This window comes from Pectinophora gossypiella, unplaced genomic scaffold (genome assembly GCF_024362695.1).
Source record: "Pectinophora gossypiella unplaced genomic scaffold, ilPecGoss1.1 Pgos_55, whole genome shotgun sequence".
NCBI classification, from domain to species: domain Eukaryota; kingdom Metazoa; phylum Arthropoda; class Insecta; order Lepidoptera; family Gelechiidae; genus Pectinophora; species Pectinophora gossypiella.
The window spans coordinates 265,912-273,030 of NW_026063265.1; positions in this window are offsets into that span (position 1 = coordinate 265,912).

Genomic DNA, 7,119 nt, shown 5'->3' on the forward strand with positions numbered 1-7,119 from the left:
GCTTTTAATTCATCTTAATTTGCATCGACAAATAACTGGCGCATTTCACCTATTTATCACAGACTAAACTAGCGTGTGTCGCTTGCCCCGCGGCCCCGCCCGTAGTGGGGGGAAGGGTAAACGGGGGGTAAAATTAACATGTTTTTCTTGCTTACGTCGTCGGCAACACCGAAACTACGCCGAAGTCAAATAAATTCTTACTCGTTTTGCATAAGTACACGCGTCCTAATGTTTGACTTAAACATTGTCACCTCGCTGTAATTAATGCTAAGAATTAAAACTTTTATGTTTGTAAGTACAAGGAATGTTAATGAAAACGGTTGAATTATTTGCTACAATGGGGGTGCCTTAGTGAAGTTATAAGTACGTAATTACGCCCCGAAGAAAATGTTGTACTTGCTGGCTACCTATTATTTAGAGTCTATGTTATACAACTCTACTTAGGTTGTCTGTGACTCCATTTCTATTCTTATAATGAAATACTACAATTTAGAAACCATTTCATCCAAATACGAAAATATACTTCCGAAAAAACTTTTACAAAATGACACATTGCCCGCACCTAATTGTGGGGAAAATGCACTGTATATTATTCTACGAAAACACTTATTTGTGTTTTATTCCGAACACAAAGGTTCCGTTCCGTACCCAAATTATTTAATAATATATTGTATGTTCTAAATCATAGGTCTATCACAATATGAATAGCAGAAAATTATGTACCTATCTCCCTGGTAAACAAAGTAATAATTTAGAAGCGTTTATACATACAATACCGAACGTTACACATTTTTTCGTAAAATTACAATGGTATAAATGTACGAGTATGGTCTAGGCCTGAATATATTGTATTGATGTTTTACAATCTGAAGGAATGGTCGATTTTATATTTTATTATGACAATGGCCCCGATTCCTGCAGACACCTTCTAATTTTATTTTAAGTATACCCGTCATTTTCTTATCCGCCGAAAACGAAAGGGGCGGATGACTGACACACTTTTAATTTTAAAATGAAAGAATAACCCGGGCGATTAAAAGAGCCATCTCGCTGATATGGTGTGCTGTCAACTTAATTCTGTCGAGTTATTGGCCAATATAAAACTACGGGAGGGCTTTTTAAATTTCTGCCTAAAATTGACATGTGTTCCATAAATTTTATGCCTGTCGATTACATGTCCCTTTTCTTTTAAGTAGATAAGAAAATGACAAATCAAAATTAGATGGTGTGTCCGAATCAGCAGCAATGTGTTAGGTCAGAGAATAGAAGGTAATCCAAAGTAAAGTAGGTAGCAAAAATAAACGGCTTTGAATGACGTGAGGCCAACCGATCACTTATATATAACCTTTTGAAAAGACCTTTTGAATAAAATGCATTATTGGACATAAATTGATAATCGATACAACGCCGATCCATGACATTTCAATATTACGTAACAAATCAAACCTAAAAGAAACAGCAACAAAATGGAGCGGAACACGCGCTCTAATATGTAAATACCGTTCTAAGAACAAAAGCGAGCCCAACGGACAGACGAACAATGGGAAATATGTGTAATAGAGAGGCAAAGTGCCTATCAAGCCTTCAGATGCTGTAAACATATAAAATGAAGGCGGTTATTGTTCTTCAGAAACAATACGAGCAACATTTTTCCAACAATTGACTGGAGCTATTTCAAGTGAAAGCGCCATGGAAAAAAATAACGACCAGTGGATACCACATCGACGCACGTTTAAACAATCAAACGGGGAACAAAAAGACAGTAATGTGGAAATGGATAATGCAGAAGCGCTGCTGATACCGCGCCACAGGTCATGGGCGGCGGCGGCGCGCGCGCCACCCGCCCTGCCTCGGATCCTACGTCCCACGCGCTAATACGTATAAATTGTGTATGCATGGTTGTAATATTGAAATAAAATCTATAAATCGAAAAATGAATATCTTGTAATACTTGTATATTCGTATTTACAAACTATATTAATTTATTACGCTTAAAAACTGATGAACGCTGGCTCGTGTGACTTGGCACTGTGTTTTTCCTCTGTGGAGAGGATGTGTGATTAGTTTTATCCTTCGCCCTCTCAGTTCCTCCCGCACCCTCCATTCTTCGCAACTCTATGACGTAATACAAATGAATCGCCCTGTATTAACGAGCATCGCTTATACGATATGTTGCTCCAATTGATAACCAACGCTGTCTTTGTATGGACTTTTGAAATTGTTTATTTTGATTTAGTTTCCAGTTTTGAACTAGTAACTAAAACTACGATATGTTTACGTAAGATAGTTATTCTGAAATGTATATAAACCTACCTTATGTAAAATTAAACATAAGTCATTAGTTACGAATTCATAGTGTTCTGAATTGTGATTGAACCGTTTCCTTACTTAGTGCATGTAAACTAGTAGGTAACCTTTAAAGCAGCATTTCTTCCAAGAACCACTCAGGATGCATATTAAATATGAATCAAATTTACTGCGCACTCTTTGACACTGCATTATTTGAAATCAATAGGTACGTGGTAAGGTAACACCGGGGAACGTAACGAATAATCAACAAGCTCATATTTATAAGCCGTATCTAACGTATTAAAATATGCACCCGCTGATACAAACTTATTACGCAAATATTCCTGGTAATTGCGGTCCAATGCGGAAATTTATTATTGCGTTTCATGCGTAGGAAAGTTTCGATTAGAGGGCACCACCGCCGACGGAATAAGCTGAATAATGACCGAACCTGCGCGGGATTGCACTCATTTGCTATCAAGGAAGTTATTCGGACCACTGTGCACTTTAACACTCCGCTCCGCTCTGCCTTCAATTTAATTTCCGTTTTGCTTCAAAATATAAACACAATCTTATTGACTCATGTTGAGCGTATCTCCACAGTCAAAATGTAATAAATAAATATAAGTAAGTATCTACACATTATTGAAAATCTCAATTAGCGCTGCGTCAAATGTTGTCGTCATTAAAATTATTGATCGTGAAGTTAGCTCCGTCTCGACCGCTGTTATTTACAAATATGAATTTTTTATATAGTTTGCATAAGAATGGCGCCAGGCGCCTCCCCTACCTCCCCCTATTAATAAACTAAGCGTCTATTAAATGATACTCCCCATATAATAACGGCTCTTGGAACGACCTCGCGAACGGAACAACAACCTACTACAATACTACGCCCTGTTAGAAATTCTCTGTGCGCATAAATTCAATATTACTGTGCCTTTTCTGCTAAATCCTTGCAAAAAAAGTGTAGAAAGCCTAAATTTCTTGTTAAGAGGGCTTTTGAGATCCTTTTTTATTCATCATGTACTTACTTTAAGTTTTTCGTACGAGAAAGGTTAGAGCACTGGACGTACGTACATTATACGTATTATTAAGTTTTATCTGTTTTTTTGCATCGCATAAGGTGGTTCTACATTCTATCATGGGTAACTTAAAATCTTAATATAAGGAATTATAATATACTAGCTGGTACCCGCGACTTCGTCTGCGTACTTTTAATTTGAATATTATGGATTATATAAAAGGAACGGTATAGCATGTGATTAAAAGAGAGTAAGTAGGTATATTTAAAAAAAATAAAAAATATCTGTTTACAGTCGTTATAAAGTACCTATGTATTCCATTGAGTGGCAGAAATTACCTAGGAATATTTATCGGTCCCTTATGTCCAAGACACTTACAGGGGTCAGCGTCACGTTGTGTACAAAAATATTTTAAAATGACCTAATTTAAAACTTTTTTGTACACAACGTTTGCTATTTTGTTATTATTTGTTAAAATGTAGAAATTGTTTGGACTCGACACTCGCGAGCAGGCCACGTATACACCACGTGCGCTCCCCCACCACAAGACAGCGCCGTTGACTGCCGCCACACTTCGGCGAATGTGCGCGACGACGAACGACGACCGACGGCAATGGCGGCGATGCAGAGTATTCGTTAAAAGGAACTTTATCTACAAAAGCCAAATTTTTTTAACTTGATACACCCAAAACTACTAAATATCATGTTCCTAGGTTCAGTGGTTAATATTTTGTATACAAAAAGTTTGGCTTCGTAGTTCCCGTTCCGAATCCGTTCCGTTCCGTTCGAATTTCGGAAAATCCGTTTGTTGAAAAACTCTGCACATCCTAAGAGACCTACGTACCAAGTTTCATGGTTTTATCTTCAAAAATGACGAATACCCATACAAACATTCAACCCGTATTTCACCCCCATACTGGTAAAAATTTCAAAATGCTTGAACAAACGATTTTTTGTTTGTTATTTAGTGCCTAAACACAAAATTTAATATTTTTATCTTGAAAAATGACGAACCTCATAAAAAATTTCAACACCTATTTCATCCCCTCAAAGATCGAATTTTCAAAAACGCTTTAACAAATTGTTTTTTTATTTCTTATCAAGTTCCTAAATATAAAGTTTCGTGGTTTTATCCCCAAAAATGACGAACTCCCATACAAACTTTCAACCCTCATTTCACCCCCTCACTGGTCGAAATTTCAGCAACGCTAGAACAAATGTTTAATTATTTTTTATCAAGTGCTTAAATATAAAGTTTCATGGATTTATATTTTAAAATTAAAATATCCCATACAAACTTTCAACCCCTATTTCAATCTCTTCGTCCCTTCTTTTCGCAATAAAAGGTATCCTATTTTCTTTCTCAGGGTCTAAAGATTGTCTGTGCCAAATTTAATCAAAATCGGTTGAGAGGTTTAAGCGGGAAAGCGTAACAGACAGACAGACAGACAGACAGAGTTACTTTCGCATTTATAATATTAGTAAGGATTATTTTCCCTCGTTAAATAGTAAACAAACTAAGTGTAGGTGTTATAATTTCGTTGACGAACTGATTACCTATCCGTTTCTTTGTCTAAAATGAGTATTACCTTATTACTATGATTGATTACTGGGCTTAAAGTTCGTATAAATGTCTATCGAATTACCTCCTCAAGTTTAAAGCGTAGCTAGTCATGTAGTACTATATTAATTATGTGGTGTAAGTAATTAGATTTTATCTGTATGTAATGTAACAGTCAGTTGAATAAAGAAACTTATACAAATCAGATCAATTAATTGGCGTAATGTGATTCTAGAAAGAGTTTTAATGTTAATAGATAGCTAGCTATAGCTATGTGTAAGTTCCTGTAGGAATGAGATATAACTGTTTAATAAAGACAGTTGCGTCAAAATTTTATCATAAATTCCCTAAATTATGGCGCCTACCTACCCTCTAAGTTAGAAAAGTGATCAAATACTAACTTGAGGTCACTCAATTTAAAAAAAAACATCGAAATCATTCCAGTAGCTATGGCGTCATGCGCTTGTTGACACGATCACGAAATCTAGATTTCCGCGGGAATGAGGTATTTTCCCGCCATAAAAAGTAGCCTGTGTCCGTGCCTAAGATCCTATCTTTAAATTAACCAAGTCTTATAAAATTCCGTTCAGACGTTAAGGCGTGAATGAGGCAAACTTTTAAAACAAACAATTAAAAATCACTAACCTAGTTTTCTGTCTACTGCCTACGCCTTAAGTACGATAGCATAAATATTAATAGGCCATATCCTTTTCTAGATTACTATCTATCAGCTAACTAAATTTCATCAAAATCCGTTGAGCCGTTTAGGCATGATAGACAAAACTCCCAGCAAAATCCATAAAAAAATCACTAACTCAATTCAGTTTTCTGCCTACTTCCTACCCCCTAAGTACGATGACGTGATCAATTTGATCGTACAACCGTTTTTAGATAACCAACTATTACCTTACTAAATTTCATTAAAATCTGTTCAGCCGTTTAGACGTGAAAGAGCAAAAGTCCCAACAAAAACGACTACAAATCACTAAATCAATTTAGTTATCTGCCAACTGCCTACCCCCTAAGAACGATGGCGTGATTATTTATAGCCTATGACCATTTCTAGGTTATCATCTATCACCATACCAAATTTCATCAAAATCCGTTGAGCCGTTTAGGCGTGAAAGAGTAACAGACAGACAGACAGACAGACAGACAGACAGAGTTACTTTCGCATTTATAATATTAGTATGGATTATGTGTTTGTTTGTCAAAGTCTTGTAAGAGCTGGTTGGCCTGGAAGGATCGTAAGTAATAAAATTTATTGAATGTAATTGATTTTAATTGAGTGCGACACACAATGTGCGGGTTCGTTTACCTACACGGTCATCCGCGACCTTTGTCCCAGTCGTACAATATAATCTGACGACTAAAAGGTTTATTTGCGTCTAAACACAATGAGATACATTTACTGTTTCAATAAACAAGACTAATCGAAATTGGAATTTGTATTATGGTTTCACTTTAATAAGCAGTGCTTGAAACTATGCTAGTTGAACCGTTATTCACATATCCACAAATAAAACAATAAAATCGCAATAAATATTCTTTAATTGAACGGTTTTCTTAATATAATAGACGGCTACAATAGAGAAAATATTTCCCAGGAAGTAATTTTCTTTATAGGTAAACGCATTACAGCGAATAGTTAAATCAAGTTACTGTGCGGTATTGTCATGCTTTGTAAGGAAAATACACGTGCACCGTGCCCTCCAGCACCCGGCGCAGTCGACAGTTAATACACTTAAATAATTCAATTGTCGCAATATACCTACCGCCTCAAGATGTGCACCAAATACACTAACTAGACAGATATCTTTAATTTGCTTACGTCTCATCGGTCTTTGGAACGTGTCAGTATTGTTTAAATTGCAAAGGGAAATACAGACTACAAGTGCTAAATGGAAATAGTGGTTTCTGCTACGGTTATTACCCACCTACATGCTGAATTAGAAATGCACGGTTACGCGAATAGATACTACGAATGACGGCTTTTAATGACGGCTGTTCAAGAAAGGCGAATCGAACAGCATAGCCTGAAAGAATAAAATTATCAGTTGAAATAAACCCTACAATTTGCAAAGGAAATTACAGTAGTCACATTTAAAAATAATAATCGAGGAAATTAGTGTCAAGTTGCAGTAAGTTTTCTTTTAACAAAATAGAACATCGCGCTTGTATCCCCGAAGGGGTAGGCAGAGGTGTATAGTAATACACCCACTCCTCGCCAGATTTTGTTTATAT